Source organism: Rhincodon typus, chromosome 40 (assembly GCF_021869965.1).
Source record: "Rhincodon typus isolate 14 chromosome 40, sRhiTyp1.1, whole genome shotgun sequence".
Lineage (NCBI taxonomy): Eukaryota > Metazoa > Chordata > Chondrichthyes > Orectolobiformes > Rhincodontidae > Rhincodon > Rhincodon typus.
The window spans coordinates 3,698,605-3,716,955 of NC_063371.1; the positions used below are offsets into that span (position 1 = coordinate 3,698,605).

Sequence of the window (18,351 nt, forward strand, 5' to 3'; positions counted from 1 at the left end):
TTGGGAGGGGGAGAGAGAGAAGGGAGAGGGGGCATAAGGATGGGGGAGAAGGGTCTGAGTGGGCGGAGACAAGGGGAAGGAGAGGGGGAGTTGGGTGGGGAAGTGGGGGAGGGTCTGGAGTTGGTGAGGGGTACAGAGGGAAGGGATGAGTGGGGAGGGGCTGGGGGGGGGAGAGAAAGAACAGAGAAAGAGAGGGTATAGAGGGGGGCAGTTGGGTGGGAGGGGCAAGAGGGTGTGAGAGACTGCTGCCCAGTTTAGTGTTCACCAGCACCCTGGTTCTGACACTGGATTCTGACAGTGGAACGGTGGTAAATACAGGAGGCAAATGCTTCAGAGGCAAAGAAAACTCTGATTTTATTGAAAAACAAGCAAATTGAATATATTTACAGGAGAACAAGAAAGTGAATATCAAACCCGTCTATTACTGACTGAGACCTGTCTCCCAGTTAACTTGACCCCCAGTTAAGCCTTACAGCCAAGATTTGATGCAGTGGGTACATAAGCAACAGCCACCCACTGCATCTGTGCTAACAGGGAGAAGAGAGAGAGCTAGGGATTACTTCCCTTCCTTAGGAGTGCCCTACACCATTAGTTCCTGAACCCCACCTTCCCCTGTCTAAGACTAGCCAAGCTGGGTTAGAGGGTCTCAATGACCTTAGGCTCACCCCTAGAATGAAAATATGATTTCAACAGGCTCTTGTCCATAGTCTCTTGCTGTAACTGGGACTTCGCGAAGGGCCACAAGTGCTACTAACAGTCAGTCTGGTGGTGTCCGCTGATGCGGTTGGGCACAGTGGACCCGATGGGTGAGTACCTTGGGTTCCTTTTCCTTCTTGGTGGTCCTTGCGAGCAGGTTGTTGTCTCGGATGGTCGTGGATGTTGCTGGTGTTGCCTTGGTCAGTGTCTGGTGTCTCTGGACGCTCTCGGTCGCCTCCAGATATCAAGTGGAGGTTTGTGGTCAATTGATGGTGTTCAGTGGTTGCGAGGGTCACTCTTGGTGTGGAGGGTTCACGGAGTCCTTGACTCGGAGGTGTCTGCAGGAACGTTTCTCTCAATCAGTAAATCTGATTGATCTTCTTTCCCTTTCTTGTGGCCTTGGCTCAAGGACTGCTTTGTGTGCGGGGCCTACTTCTGGTTTGCATCCTTGAATTCCTCTCGCGAACCGCTCACACCGGGCACGCATAAAGCCCATCTCAGAGCACACACACCTAGTTGGTATCACAGTGCAGTGCTGGACTCGGGGTCTCCAGTTGTACCCAACTGCAGGCCCCCTTATCTCCCGCCAAATCTGGATTCGGCTGCCGAGCTATTGTTCCTCCTCTCGAGGCTGAAGCAGCTTCCTGATCACTGGAGTACATGGGAAGAGGTTGAGAAGGTGAATCCTTCATAGTAACTTCAGCCTGGAACTGAAACAGGAGAGAAACTTTGAATAGGAAGATCAGATCTCTTGTCCAAATTACCTCATCATATTGTGATTAAAATATCTGGGATTGCACTTAACCCAAACAATTCGGGGTATATCATGTAGCACCATTGTGAAGGCCAACTTTATCAGTATCAGCTTGAGTACGCTGCACTGGAGGGCACTGGTATGAAGCTTGTTACTTCCCAAACCAGCAAGCATCAGTGTTGGTGTAGTGGTAATGTCACTGGACCAGTAATCTAGAGGCCCCAGCTAATGCTTTGAGAGTTCAAATCCCACCATAAAAGCTGGTAGAATTTTACTTCAGTTATAACATCTGGAGTTGATCTTATTATCAGTACTGGCAACCACAAAACTATAATTAATTGTTGTAAAGACCCATCTGGTTCACTAGGGTCCTTTAGGGAAGGATATCAGCTGTTCTTACCCAGTCTGGCTACATGTGATTCCAGATCCACAGCCATTTGGTCAATTCTTAATTGCCCTCTAAAAAGGCCTAGCAAGCCAGTCAGTTCAAAGGCAATTAGGATAGGGTAACAAATGTAGTCTTGCCAGCAATGCCCACATCACAAGAAAGAATTGACAAAAGCTGAACTTAACTTGCAAATGGATCCATCAAATAATTCTCAATAATTTCCACTTCATACAAACCTAACAAGAGCTAGGAAATCTGGGATTTCAGCATCACTTTTTATCTCCCCATATGTGCTCGTGTCCATATGTCTGCTTCTGTATGCATGTTTGTCCCCTTGTCCCCCCTATTATATATTACCAAATAATGTGTACTTGGGAAATTTAACAGTAGTGGCATGACTCATGAATGGAATCCTTTGTGCAGGTTATTAACTGGGCTTTGTGTGTGTGTGTGTGTGTGTGTGTGTGTGTGTGTTTAAGTCTTTTTGTTGAGGTCATGCAAGTTTGTCTGCTACACAGAATAAGGGCACACAAGCACACATTCGCTGCACGTATATGCCCTGTTATAAAGGAGAAGTTGAGGTCCTCTGATAATTAAAATCGAAACAAGCCCCCAACCTGTTACAGCGGGAGTAGAGGTCCCCTTCTAATAATTAAACCCAAAACACCCAGAAAAGTTCACCTCACCTCATCTAATCTGTTAAAAAGGAGTGGTTAAATGAAAGAAAATCTATGATACTCACTTTATAAGCAACCAGTAACAATTTATTTATTTAACCCTAACAGTGAACAAATTAACAGAACTACTAACAAATCAAACAATTTCCCCTTAACTACTAACTATTCCTGAAAAGAACAAAATTCTAATGGTACACTGTTCCAATAAATACAAGTCCCATTTATATAAGCCTAAGTAATAAGAAAACTAAATTAAAACTTACCCTCTATGGACTTTGAGAGTCTATGTCTGCTGGAATGTTCTGCCTTCTCTGCTGTCTCTCCAGTCATAAACACCTTTCTTTCACTGATCCTTCCGGTAGGGATGTTTTCTGCGAATTCTTCTGTTAGGACTTTTAGCCAGAAATGCCATGGTACCTTTTATGGATAGATTGTGCTTCCTTAGAGAGCTTAGAGATTCATGGGAGAACTAGATGTTTATTCCTCAGATGTCAGTTTGCTCTTCCCCGATTTTCAAAAACCCTCTCCTTATATACCTTGCATGACATATCAATTTTCTTACAATAGCATTGGTCCAAGGTTGTCAAAACCATCAGATTTAAAATCAATTGGTTTTCAATCTCTAAGTGCTTGGTTTAAATTAATTGGCTGGTCTTCACGCTAGTTGCCAAAACATCAAAACAAGCCTAAGGTTTTTAATCATACAGCCAATTGATACATGTCTCCATTTCAGAACTGGCTTTACATCTTCAGCTGCTTACAGACACATTTTCTGTGTAAAGAAAAGCACTTTACCTCTTAAGGGAGCCATGCACTCTTCCCGCGCCACACCCCCACACACACCTCCCCCCACCTCCGCCCTTGTCATTTTCTTTACAAACAAGTTCTAGCTTCCTGCCTTCCAATTCACGAGTACTCTACACAACTTTGAAACAGCCCCAAGATGACCTTTAACTTTCTGCTCGTTTTGTATGGAGCAAGATTGATCGACAACAAGATATTAAAATAAAAACAAACACAGTAGGGAGTGATGGCTCAGGAGCAGAATTAGGACTCCTCACCTCGTCATTCAAACGACCAGCAGTTTCCTTATGATTCTAGCTTTGTGTGCCTTTCGCAACAATCCATCCACACCATGCCTGGTTGCATCTGTGAAAAACACAACAGGCTTAGCATTTCAGCTCAGAGTCCTTTCACCAGAACTGCAAAACCAGAGATTTTAAGCCAATAGAGTAAAGAGGGGCAGATAGGAACATATTCTACCTGTCTGCTGTCTTTCAGTCACATTGCAATGCAGCCTAATGATTTGCCACCTAAACAATGACTACTTCTGAGTCTGAGTCTGTTTGTTACATGTTACATTCTCAAATACCTTCCTCAAATGGAGATAAATAGCATCCACTGTCCTTGCCATTTCCCGTTAGAACTACAGCTTCCTCACAAAAATCAGGACATTTGTCATTCAATTAACTTCCAAGTCAAAAGATTGGGCTTCCTTTATAAGGGTTTAAATTGGATTGGTATAATGGAAGGTTAGTTTTGGAATCAGCTATTATTAATTTTTACCATTAAGAGCAACAGTTTAATTGATACTTTATGATAATTGGCAGAATTCTTAATGAACTTCAAATGCACATCCCTGTACAAAGCAGGAGCTTCAAGCACAGCACATGCTAAGCACAATCTCCTAGTTTCAAATAATTTCAATTCTCCTGGCTTGTTCTTTGCACAGATATTCTCAATTTGAGTCGGAAGCACAGACTGACTTCCAATCCATTGCTTGGCACTGGGAATAACTCCAACTGGGGAGGGGGGAAGGGGTTAGCCAGATCTAGCACTGTTCACTAGTAAATGGTTATAATTTACATGTATTGCTCACACGGAAAGCACTCGAGGCCAAGGCAGAAAATGTTTTCAACAAGGAGTTAAAGCTCTTATGGCTAAAGGGGTCACAGGTTGTGGAGAGAAAGTAGGAACAGGGTACTTATCAGCCATGATTGTATTGAATGCCAGAGCAGGCTCAAAGGGCCTATTCCTATTCCTTTTTATGGGAAAGGAATGGCCTAGTAATTGCTAGACTGTTAATCCAGAGGCATACATAATGTTCTGTGCACCTGAGTTCAAAATGCAAAGGTTGATGGTGGAATTTGAATTCAATTAAAAAAAAAACAAATTCAGAATCTAATGATGACCATGAACCCACTGCCGATTGTTGGAAAACCCCATCTGGTTCACTAATGCCCTTTAAAGGGAAGGAAACTGCCACTTTCTCGGCTGGCCTCCATCTGACTCCAGACCCACTGCAATGTGGTTGCCTCTCAACTGCCCTCTGGGTAATTAGGGATGGGCAATAAATGATCGCCTGGCCAGCGATGCCCTCATCCCCTGAATGAATAAAGAAAAATAATCATGTTTCAATCCGAATATGAGCAAGGCAAAAATAAACAAACAGTCGAGAGACAAAGGCTGGAACTTGAAGTGGTGTGATCTGGGTGTAGCCCATTAGCGTGTTACTCTGGTGCACCACCAGACCCTCCAGATCCTTAACTCAAAATTTCCTATCATCAGTTAAAGAGGCCAAGTTTGGAGGCAGCTATAAAGAGTCGAAGAATAGGGTAGAAGCCTAGCCTTCTTAATTTCATACATCTACTATTACTAGTTCTGAAATGTTGACAAATTTGGGGACCAGTTTGCTCACCCTCTAGCTCCAGAAATGATGTGTGGTATAATAGATCTCTCATCTGGAACAGGCCACTATCTCAACTAATGAACCAGAAGTTAAAACATAGCTTTGCAGCTTGTCTTTCCCATTCTCACCAGGTATGCAATATTTAAAAATGGAAAGTATTACTTGCAAAGGAGACAGTAAGAGAAAAATACTACTTCTCCTTGACAACATTGTTGTTAAAATTAATTTGCTATGCTGTCTCTTTTAACTGATTCTTTCCTGATACCACACAACTGGAAATCCTCACCTCCCTTGGTCTTCCATTCTAAAAATCTCCAGGATTTCTCCCAGTTGCCTTCATACATTTTGCTATCCTGCGGCCCCTAGCTCTTCCACCCCCTTTGTTTAATAAAAGGTTCAAAATTTTGTTTTGACAGCAATTTTTAAAAAGTTATAAACATTGTTCCTGATCTCAGAATAATGTTAATGGTTCTTTCAGTTAAACACAGACATTGTAAATATACAGATAAATTCTTCCATATTTATTCCATTTACTTTTGATACAACAAGGCCTATTGGGTAATGGCCAAAATTGGCTACAGCCTCTCTAACATGGCTAGCAATTTCTCACCAAGGATTTAGAAGACTATATCAAATAGTGTTGAAGATATTGTCTCCTAATTAATATGGTTCAATGATTAGTCATAAGCGAGATTGAGAAATTAAAATTTCGTCATTTCATTTACATTTAATTTCATGAATATTTTAATCTTTCTTCAGATACTGATACCTTTGTGTGTGTGTTGACACTGTACCATTGCACTAAAATATGTACTGCACCAATAACTGCACTGAATTATTGTACTGTACTGTTGTTTTCATGGTTTTTGTGAAACTATATTGACATAACTAGATATTTTAATTAAACTTTAACTACAGATAGTTAGGGCATTCTAACAAACGTTATTCTGATAAGTGAGTCAGACTTGAATAGCTGGATTTCCCTTAATGAAGACTTACATAAAAGCTGCAACATTCAAACAGACAATAAAACCCTAGCAGTCAAACAGTCACCCTTATTCCAGCGTACCTGCCTGTTCCCATATCCTCGTATTCCCATTCTCCTTCAATCACCTACCCATTGAACGTATTTATAGATCTGCTTCATTCATTAGCTCCAGTGGTACATTCCACTGTCGCACAATCATCAGTGGAAACGGGTCCTTGGACGAGGAACCTGCTTCTGTCTGCCTTTATTTTTTGCTCATTCTATCCTCTAGTAGCACTCTTTGGCCCTCAGATTTCATTCCCTGTGCCTCCCCATCTCTCTGCAGATTTGGGCATCATGTAAGCTCTGGGCCTATATCCAAATATTCATATACAAAGTGAACAAAAGTAGACCCAGAACAAAATCAACATGTACTGTGCTATCTCCTACCACCTAAAGTTTAACTATCTTTCTTTATTTCTCTAAAGGAACTATATATATTTCCCCATCAGATCTTGGAGTTTATCCTCCTGAATGTTCCTCCTGTTTTCTCATTAATGTGGACTCTGTTCAGCTGGCTTCCAAGCTGCTTAATTTCTCCATTCACAATCAGTCTTCTGGTTTAAGGTGTGTTGAAAATGTTGCTAATGTTATCATCAATATACTAAGTGAATTCAACAGCAACACCAATACAACACACCCCCACTCATGATTCTGCATCTGATAATTGTCAATTAAACAGAAAATTGTTTCCATAAATCAGTCTACCATTGCATATATCGCTGTGTATTTTCTTCATAATGTAACTGCAATCTAAAAAAATGCCACCATAATTCTTGTCGGAGAATGACGACAAAGAAAAGTGCTGGACATAGTTTACAAGATGTGGCTTGCTGTAGAACATATACCAAATGCTGTGTGCAGATAAAGCCGTTTAGTATTTTCATAGAACAATGCTTTGGAAGAAAATAATTTCTTTACAAGTGCCAGTAAACCTTCTGATTTTGGGAAAATTATTTTTTTATATACATATGAATACTCCTCTTTTATTACACTGCTCATATTGCTTTTGGAGAAGTGCTTTCAAATATAAGACTATATTATCTGGAAAATTTGAAACAATTCTGTCTTTTAGTACCAAAGCAATTCTGCTTTATTTGCATGTTCCTGATTCACACTGTATATAGTGATTTGTGTTAGTCTCTGTTCTGATGTACTGTTGCTGTTTAATTACATGCTCCAAATGCTTCAGCATCAAAAGAAAAGGGCTGGAAAAGTCATCTTTATGTTATAGATTAATTCCAAAGGCTTCGTTCAATTCAAATAGTTTTTTTAAAATATATTTTAGTGTTTGCCTTTCCTCTCTTGATAACTGGACTTCATCTAGGGTACAGTTTGAGCGCCGACTGCCCTCAATTACTTTTTTCAGGTGACCATTCTCGTCACGTGAATCTTCACAGGAAGTCTCAAACTTTTCGACCAATGCTGTCAAACTTCATGCTAACTTCAGGCAGTTATCACAAACACATGCTTTTCTATCAAGAGGTACCAAACAGTAAAGAGTAATGGGAATTTTGGCTCATTTCTTTCTCCCCTCCCTTGCTGTCAGATCTTAAATACTGTAATGACCCAGTTCTTATTCTCATTGACTACTAACTGTTTAAGAGCAGGAATTAGATCTGTAACACTCTGGTCTGTATGGCTTGGTTGTACATCGTTCAGCAATAGGCAGAAAAAAAATTCCTTTCCATTAAACCTCGGAAAGAACCTATTCTGGTGTTTCTATCTAGTTTGAATCTGAGTTTGATAGTGTGTGTGTAGAATGTCAGAATATTTGGAGTCTGTGAAACACTCACACCATGTACCAAAAGTTCAAAATTGTAGACCTAAAGTGGAATAATTACAAGTGACTTTTGTTTTCAGAATAAAGGTGGAACATTTCTTGTCTGTATGTCCTTGCGTTAATAAAATTGATATTTGTTCTGGATATTGTGCATTTCTAGGTTCTTTTACAATGTATTAAAATATCTATTTTGCCTTACCTCCTTGGTTCTGCCATTCTGCGAAACCTATGAAAGAATAAACATGGCACACCATTAGACTCAATTATAATTTTAGATTACTTGGTGATGTATGAAGCATTGCTAGGGTGGATATAGTAAAATTAGGATGCAGTGTAAAATTACATCTACTGTATCCTTTATTCAGAATCTGAATCATAGAAATACTGCAGTGCAGAGGTGGCTATGACATCCGTTGTGCCCACGCTGGCTCTATTGCTAGTGATGATCTTCTCCCTTTATCCTATATCCCCGCACACCATTACTACCCAAAAACCTTTCTATGCCGTTTTGAATGCCCCATTGAACCTGATACTATAATATATCAATATGATATGCTTCTGCCTAAAATTCAGAACAGTGACATTTTCTTTTTCCCAGATCAGTCTCTTGTAGCCACAAAGTTGAGATTTCTAGTTTAGTGATGCTGAATTAGTGACAGTTTTGTGCCTTAGACCTGTGGTCACTGGGATTGAGACTTTCCAAATTCATTTCATGTATGATCTTTAATCACCACCATGAAAAGCAAACTTGGATTCCCACATAGGTTGTGCAAATGAAGATTCATATCCAATCTACAATACCCACACCTTTCAAATTCTTCACAGCTTTTAAATAATGTCATGTAACACACAACTGTGTGACAACAAGCTACACAAGGCCAACCCCAACTCATTCAGTAAGTTGTTTTTGAAGCGTGACCCAATTTATTTGCAGTCAAATGTTTTGAAAAGTGAAGGAAGAGATGTGAGGTGAAGTGAAAAGATCAAATAAATATATCATTACTTTCATTAATGTGGGAATCAAGATTATGATGTTTAAGGTAGATCATGGCCCTTCTAGAATTAAACAGGCTGATAACTTATACAATTGATTTTGGGTGTTAGTGAGCCAGCAACCTAGTGATTCCATACATTGTGGAAACAGGCCATTCAGCCCAACAAGTCCACACCAACTCTCTGAAGAGCAAACCACCCAACCCCCAACCCCTATCCCTGTAACCCTGCATTTCCCATACGCTAACATACCCAACTTGCGCATCCCTGAACACTCTGGGTAATTTAGCATGGCCAATCCCCCCTAACTTGTACATCTCTGGTCTGTGGGAGGAAACCAGAGCATCCAGAGGAAACCTACACAGACGCGGGACAGAACATATAAACAGGTCCCTAGCACTGCGAGGCAACAGTGCTAACCATTGAGCCACCATGCCACCCTGTGGTCACAAGCTCTGATCTAGGGAAGGATCTAGTACGCATACTGAGCTGCACCTGATTCTTAACGCATTTAGGAAAAACAGGAATAGGCAGTAAATATTGTCAAGTGTTGCCCACATCTCAAAAACAAATGGTATTGAAAGGCAGGCTTTCTTTTTACAGTAACAATAGAATACAAAAGACTTGCAAGTAATTGAATTGGTGACTCAGAACTTCTTAAAAAGTTAACATGGGTCGAGGTTGCAATTATATCTTAGTGGGTGCAAGGACAAAGTGATGCAAGAATTTGACTAGTCTCACATTTCTTCACAAGTATGTTTTGTGTCACTGTATGTAAATTTACACTGATGCCGCCTAGTTTGTATTAATGCAAAGCCAGAATGGCTTTCCACCTGCACATTCCAACCCATGAGAAAATACATCTGAAGACTCCAAGTATATCCTTATCCTATATACAAACTCCCATAATTGTGGCAATATTTTAATGCTCTATTTCAGTCATTAGCATATTTTTTTAAAAAAACTGCTTTTCTCTTCTCTGATTGCTGCATTGCTAAACACATCACAAATTAAGCCATATAGACCAGAAGGTCCCATACTCAATTCAATGTCTCTGTTAATTCAAAGGTGCTAAGGAAGGCAAACTGGTCAAGATGAGGACAAGATTTCTGGGTAACTAAAGTATTCCTCATAGACAAGTAACATCCCTTGCTCAATGTCAAGGTACATGCACAACGGCCACTAAGGTGAAGCACCGGAGGGTAAACATGACCTGCTTGTTCAGGTAAAGAGAGTAAAAACCGATCAAGGAAAAAAATACCTTTTGCCGCATTTTTGAACACACGATAAACAGCAACTGGACATGATGGGCTGTTCGGGTTTCTAAAGGTTAAAGTGAGAGCTGTTACCTGAACTGACTAACTTTCATTACTTTCAAACAAAACTTACTGCTACTCCACAAATTGCCTTCAAAAATGATATTCTATGAACTTGCAGCTGAACATTTATTTCTTGATTCTTATTTATTGTTTAAACCATACTCCAAATCACAGTGACCCTGTAATACAATTTCAGCAAGCAGAAAGCCAACAGAGATATGTACTCAGCCATCAAAAGGGATTCACCCAAGTTATTCTCATTTTAGTAAATGATGTAACCAATTGCTGATGGGCTAGTGGCAGCTTGCTAAGAGCTGTAGTAACTCCATGCAAATCAGCCTATTCACAGATTTCAAGTTAGGTTTGCAGTTCCATCAGCATCCATCTATTCATTTTACCTATCAACAGCCATTAAGTGCTCTCCAGGCACTTCCTACAATCCTCAATCTCTATTTACTTCCTGATTCATATGATTGACAGACAGAAGTTTATGTAACTGGCTATATAAATCTGATTAATATTAAATTAGGGTTGAATTAGAAGCTGCACCACATTGATATGACATTTAGACTCTGACGATCTGAAAAAAAACCTTATAAAAGAGGCAAGTATTCAAACTTCATTCTTGGAATCCTCATTATTTACCAGTGGCGTCAGCATAAATCAAAATTAAAAAAAAACAATTTTAAAAAATGAGATGATACCAGAGGCCAAGTCAAAAGCACGTCACCTTGGGATAATCGCATACTATGGCAAAATGTTTTCATTAAAAACCACATGAGCATATATACATGTGTCTGAAGGCAACATCATTTAAACAACGTAATTACATTTCTGCTGGAGGCAATGTTAAGTAATCTACAAATTGAGAAAACTGAGATATTTTAATGAATATTACAGTATTATATCATATTTCCTTATTTCTTTTTGTGTGTTTTTTTAATCTGGACATTATTTTTGCCAATGTATTTGTACGTACATATACCTGTACACAAGTCTGTGCACATTTAGTTTATGTAATTTGGCACAAGGTATCCATATTCTGGTATGGTACCTAGCTGCTGTCTTAACTTTAATGCAACCAAGATAACGGCACAGAAAACCATCAACTGCTATTCAGAAATGAAAGATGTAGCAGGTCCATTTAATAATTAATTCATGAATAACCAACTATGTCTTTCTAAGGTGCTACAACATGCAAAGTAAATTAGGGTGGAAAGAGAGGGTAAAGTAATTTTGTAAAAATGTTGTTCTTTTTAACATTTCTGTACAGTAAATGAAACAGGAAAAAACCTTGTCTGCATGTAACTGCTGAATGTTGTACTTGTCCATACACTGTTTCCTGTTTCTTACCTCTATACTTGATGCTGAAGGAAACTGATTGTGTTTCTCTATACAAAGTCCAGAGGAAATTGTATGTAGCTGTAATAAATGTGCATTCATATAACACTGCTATGTATTTTCTCACTTTCATTAAAAACTGCTGTCAGAATATACATCTTCTTGCTTCAATTTTTAAAAAAAATCTCAGGCATAGTTTCCTTGTTGTTTGTAACTAAAACTATTTGATGTATTTTGCCCACACAACATCTGGTTTCCAGACAGCGAGTTATACTGGTGAGGTACAAACTCAATTTTCACCCATCCTTCTCCGGTAGGCAAGTCCTCTCCTGGTTGGGTTCCAGTTCCAGAAGATCAGACCAGTCATAAAATGGCCTGTACCTTCCAATGGAGAGGATGGAGGGAAATGGTAGGGATGATTCTCTCCTGTGCTTGCTGCTGTTCTGCTTACAAGCAAGGCTAAGGCAGGAGAGAAGAAGCCTGTGACACCATCAGCAACCATCAGCTATGGAAGTCAGGGAATCATCATGGGAGTATTTTGCCAGGAACCACGGCTAGCAGCTGGCAAGGGAGAGTCAAGGTCAAAGAGCTGAAGTGCAGGAGCAGGGGTCTGGGAGCTAATGGAGGTGCCAAGAATCACCAGGATGAGGGGTCTTTTGCAGAGACTGGAATGGCCTTTTAACAGGTCTGGGAGTTCTACTGTGGACTCTGGGGTGGGGGTGTCAACCTGAGGGAGTCAGAAGTGGGGTTGAAGGGGGATGCAGGAGGGTTTAGGGAGGGAGGAGGTGGTTTGGGGCAGGGAGGGAATAGGAAAAGGAAGCTGCAAAAAGAGACCAAATTTAAACTTTAAATAAAGGAACTCTAAGCAAATTGGTGCAAGAAAATTATGAAATAACTGAGACAACGAATTCCTTGCGAACGAATGTGGAATTTCTAATTTAGGGCTGCATAACCTCAAGAGCTACCATATACGAAAAAATATGGTGAATTCTACTAAATACACAGTATCAATTGTTAAATTTAATTCTGAGATTCAGATTGAGATGCAATAAATACAGTTATAACTGCTTGGTTAAAAAACTCAAGATGTGTGCATATACTATAGAAACACATTAGCTGTGACCTCTGCAGTCTGCAGGAGATGTGTTTAAACTGATGGCTTTTATAGTGTAAAGTGGTTGTCAGTTGTTTTGAAAACAAACTCTTGTTAACTTGTTGCCTTGTACAAATTCAGATAGTGTGGTGTCTAATAAATGCCTTCACAATGTGTTTGTTTAAGATTAATGGAGAGGTGATCATTATTGAGGACATGGTGGAATTATTTTAATTCTGCTTCTGAGAGAGTCCAAATACCGTGCGTGTCAACACAGAGATGGTGTTATTACTACATGAAAAAGGTTTGTTTACGAGTGGTCCAGGCAGATCACCTCTCCATTGCTGAGAAATTAAATTGCAGCGAGTTAATGAGAATGGAACTGTGGCCTCCGAAAATTAAAATATCTCCCTTGACAAAATTTGAAGATGGCCTCAAAGACAAAAAAGTATTTGACCCCTGACCCCTTTCCTACTAAATTATAGCAATCAACACACTGTTCAATTCATTTTTGGAACACATACATAATTTGTTCAAGCATGTAACCCTTTTAAACTTTTTCAGCAGAAAAGTGGTCATTTAAAGGGCTCAACTTATACACAGCTTTACAATTTGGAGGAAACCAGGGCAGCCACAATATGTTTACGTTTTTACTCTTTGTCTATTTTATCCCCTGTCTTTTCTTTACTCCTTACTGGCTTAGTGGGTATCAGCTGGCTTCTGGGGCTCTCTCAGTTGATTACACCACAGCACTCCTCTTCTGCCTCTTTTTCCTGTTGTCGTGCAGAAATGAGGGACTGCTTTGCTTATAATTTTAACAACTGTAGGACTTTTCTTGAGTTACAGGTTACCTTCCTATGCTGCTACTTTAGTGTTGCCTTTTTTTTAAAAGAGAGTTTTTAAAAAAATCCACTTCTAGAACTATTTTCCAATGCAACCTCCTGTTAACACGTGAAAATTAATGTGACTCCAGACAGCAATAAAAGAGCACGAAAGCATCATGGCAACATTCAGTACATAATTAATGAAGTTCAAGTACTAGAGATCAACTTGGAAAATATCAAATAAAAACTTAAAACAATACTTTTAAAATACTTTGTAAAAATATTTTATGCAGTCACCAGTCCATTACTTCATCTGAGCTACTCCATGTCATGGACTTTGGCCAGGAAGCAGCAGATGTGCAGGCTGAGGGCTGTTGGAGTCCAGGTCATTCTGTAGAGCCAAAGGAGTGACTTCAGCTCGTACAGGTTGTAGCTCAGCATTGGAGGCATCACAGAATGATTCATGGTTTGTTGAAGGCTGAATGAAGAACATGGGTGCTTTTAAATGGAACATGTGACAATTGCTAGCCACTGAGTTACTGCTGATAGAAGACTCAGGCAGCAGGAGTCCATGGCCCAGAGAAGGAGAGCAAGAGATACAATCTGGGACTTTTTTCAGTGGAGCGTAGGAGGTTAAGGGGTGACCTTATAGAGGTTTTTAAGATCATGATGGGTATAGATAAGGCAAATGGCCAATGTCTTTTCCCAGTGGTGGGGTATTTGAAGACTGCAGGCATATATTTAAGGTGACAGGAGAAAGATTTAAGGATGCGAGAGGCAACATTTTTTTTACACTGAGATTGGTTCATGCGTGGAATGAATTTCCAGAGGCAGTGGTGGATGCAGGTACAGTTGCAACTTTTAAAAGACATTTAGATAAGTACGTGAATAGGAAAGGTTTGGAGGGACATGGGCCAAGCACAGGCTGGTGGGGCTAGTTTAGTTTAGGATTATCGTCAGCATAGACTGGTTGGCTGAAGGGTCTGTTTCCTGTATGACTCTATGAATCATAGAATTGTTACAATGCAGAATGAAGCTTTTTGGTCCATCATACCTGGACCTGTTTTATTCACTAGTATTAATATCCTGCCCAAGCAGGCAATGCCAGGGTTGGAAACCACCTGGGTCGCTGCAAGATGCACTGTTTCAAGGAGAGTAAGCAGCCATTTCATATTTTAGTGATCCAACTGATGTCACAATCCAGTGACCCTTCCTCAAAAACGTTAACTTTGATTTTTTCTTCACAGATGCTGCCAGACCTGCTGAGCTTTTCCAGCAACTTTGTTTTTGTTCCTGATTTACAGCAGTTCTTTCCGTTTTTATTTAGACTCGGGAACAACTGTCAGTACCTTGCTGAGAAATTAAATTGCAGCGGGGTTCACAGTGATCAATTATGAGGTCTGAGCAACATTTTCAAGCCTCAGGGGCAATCATGGCAGGTCATACTGGCAGCAGGCCCACTAATATGAGATGCTTTTATATATTAATGCTGGCGTTTCAGCTTTAAACCAGTCCAAGCAAATGATTTCTTGAGATTAGATGTTAGGCTAACTGGTCTACAATTCCCCAGTTTGCCCCTCTCAGCTTTCTTAAATATCCTCACGCAGAGTTTTCCAATCAACTAAGAGAACTTGAGAAGATTCACAACTGAAATAATTGCACCTACTTCCTCTAACTTTAGGAGGTTAGAACCATCTGGACTCTGATCGCTCTTTAGTATCTTTTTTCCTCAAAGTAACTGTTGTTACTTTGATTTTTTGTCACATGTACCGAAATACAATGAAAAAGCTTTGTTTAAGAGTGGTCCAGGCAGATCACAGCAAGCAAAGGATGCACAGATCAAAAAGACTTAGAGGCATACAAGTTACTTTGCAGCCTTATTTGAGGCTAGAGTCCATTCATCAGTTTGATAGTAGCTGGAAAGACGCTGTTCCTGAACCTGTTCGTGCATGTGCTCAGTGTTCAGGCTTCTGTATCTCCTGCCTGACAGAAGATGCTTTAGGAGATCATTACCAGGGTATAAAGGGTTTCTAAAGATGTTGGCCGCCTTTCCGTAGATAGAGTCAATGGATGAAAGGTTGACTTCCATGAATTTTGTCAGTCCCTGTTCCTGATTCAACATTCATTTCCTTAGGATTTCCTGTGTACCGACTTAGTCAATACTTTGCCATTGTCTTATTCTCACCCGCAACATCATGGCTGCCAGTATGAAGAGGTAACACTGCTCCTGATCCCTCATTCTAAAATTAGAAAAGATTTGGTGTATTTCACTATCACTTGCAAGTTCCTTTTCATGCTTTTTTTTTGGGAGCTCTTCACCTGTTTTGTCTCCCTTTGTTGGTTCTTGTGTCTATCCTAACTGTCAGGAAATGTGTTATTTTTTGTATGTTTGCACGCTTTATCTTTTAGTTTCTTTGGTTGCCTTTGGCAACTTCAGTTGTCCATAGCTGCTGCTTTTTTTTGTCATTCAGCTTGCCATCGCCTCGTGTCACTTCCCTGCCTTATGGGCATAGCCTTTCCTTTTCAGATAATAATCCACTTCCGTTTTGAAAACCTCAATCAAATCTGTCTCAACCACAATCACAGGCAATACATTCCAGATCTGAACCACTCATGCATAAAAAGGACTCCCCCACCCAGAGATTGCCATGAAGACTATCGCTGTCAGTGGTCTATATTAATGACCTAGACCATCATGCACTGGGCACAATTTCAACGTTTGTGGATGATATCAAATTTGGAAGCATTGTAAACCACGAGGAAGATGGCGCAGGACTCAAAAGGCCACAGGCCAGTTAGTGAAATGGGTAGAAAATTTAACACAGCGAAGTGTGAAGAGTCATTTCGGTGGGAAGGACATAGACAACATGAAAGAAAAAGGTACAATTCTAAAGGTGCAAGAGGAGAGGGACCTGAGTGTATATGTACATAGGTTGCTGAAGGCAGGATGTGGACAGAGCAGTTAATAAGACTTATTGTATCCTAGGCTTTGTCAGTCGGAACATAAGACGTACAACAGCAAGGAAGTTATGATAAATCTGTAAACACAGGGTGAGTGCTCAGCTAATGGGCATAAAGGTGAGCAGGCACAAGGGTTGCCAGGTTCCGTCCTGTCCCCAGAACATTTCCCAGAGCAGGATGAGGGGTTTGGCATGGCTTACCTGCCCCAAAGTGGCAGGTAGCCAATTAAACTCATTAAACCATCCTGATGACTTATTTAAGGGGGCATTAGGAAACAGCCGGAGGCAGCATCCAACTGTCAGGCAAAGGCACAGGGAATGTATGTGAAAGTGCCCCAGACAGGTGTAGAAGGCTTTTTCTTTAAAGATTTCAGCATGCTGGAGCTCCTGGCTCAGAAATAGGAACACAACAATATCACTGGACCTCCAAAATGGAAAAATAATAAAAATTAACTGAAAATTGACATACTGGATTTCCGTTTTGACACATAGAAGGTAGGTCAGACCATTGTGTCTCGTCAGGTCCTGAAGAAGGTTCACAGGACTCAAAATGTTAACTGTGCTTTCTCTGCACAGATGCTGCCAGAACTGCCAAGTTTCTCCAGCAATTTCTGCTTTTGTTTCAGATTCCCAGCATTTGCAGTTCTTTCTTTTATATTAATACACAAATTCACAGCAGATGGTGGAATTTGAATTCAATAAAAATCCAAAATTAAGTGACTAATGATGACTATGAAACTGTCTTTGATTGTGAGAAAAATCCATCTGGTTCACTAACATCCTTTAGGGAGGGAAACAACTGTCCTTCCCTAGTCTGGCTTATATGTGACTCCAGACCCACAGCAATACGGTTGACTCTTAACTGCCCTCTGGGCAATTAAAGATGGATAATTGCTGAATTAGACAGCATTGTCCACATCCCATGAACTTCCAAAAAAAAAAGCTGTATTTTTATTGCAGTAATTAAAGGTTAATCATTCTGCACCTTAAACAGTTTCAAACGATTACTTTTGACTGGTAATAGCTGCACCTTGGCTTTAGTTTAGGAAATGGGTTTTAAGGCTGCAATCATTATCATTTCTAATGCAGCTGAGATAGTAAAATCATTCTGATTGCACTATTCAAATATAATTATCAGAATCAATAGCTGAAAAAACATTGTCTTAATTCTACTAATTTCTAGCTATCTTTACAGATATGTCTCACTGCCAAAATGGTAGCTTAAAAATTCAAAATAACACAATAATTCAAAGTTAGGGCTGTTTTAATTTTGATTTTCTATTCATACACAATTGAAAATATGTCTTCTATCTAGTAAACACACACATTAGGCATGAGATATTTGACAATTTGCGAGGCATTTGGAAAGAAATGCTGAATTTTTCCACCTTGCTGTGCCCAATTAGATTTTATTTTCAGCATTTTCTCTAAACAGCTCTTCAGGCAATTGAAGAAGTCCTTTGGCTCCGTGGATTGTCTTTACATTCGCTTTTAGGCTGCAGTTATGCCCATGTCAGTTTCCCTGATAGACAAAGGTGAAGTATTGGTTGAAATTTGCTGCCATTACCATCAGGTTTATCATGAGTACTTGTCCTATCCTAACTTTTTTTCTTTTGTCACTGTTGAGCCCGATTCTCTCCGATAAATATCATCAGACTGGCAAGGCTATGGTCAAGAGCAAAAGAGACCACGTCTAAGAATTTGAGACAACAAGGTGCAGAGCTGGATGAACACAGCAGGCCAAGCAGCATCATAGGAGCAGAAAGGCTGACGTTTCGGGCCTAGACCCTGATGAAGGGTCTAGGCC

The 18,351-nt window shown here is 40.1% G+C and overlaps 1 long non-coding RNA gene across 1 annotated transcript in view; it reads right to left on the reverse strand.

Annotated features, from left to right (window-relative positions):
- Positions 1-335: 335 nt before the first annotated feature.
- The window catches only part of LOC125487366, a 21,578-nt gene continuing 3,562 nt past the window's right edge, over positions 336-18,351 (reverse strand). Inside the window, exons 2-5 of the long non-coding RNA XR_007265848.1 lie at positions 8,214-8,240; positions 3,577-3,664; positions 2,779-2,932; positions 336-1,406 (exon numbers count right to left, since the gene is read on the reverse strand). This is a non-coding gene — a long non-coding RNA (uncharacterized LOC125487366). The remainder of the gene's footprint in view (positions 1,407-2,778; positions 2,933-3,576; positions 3,665-8,213; positions 8,241-18,351) is intronic.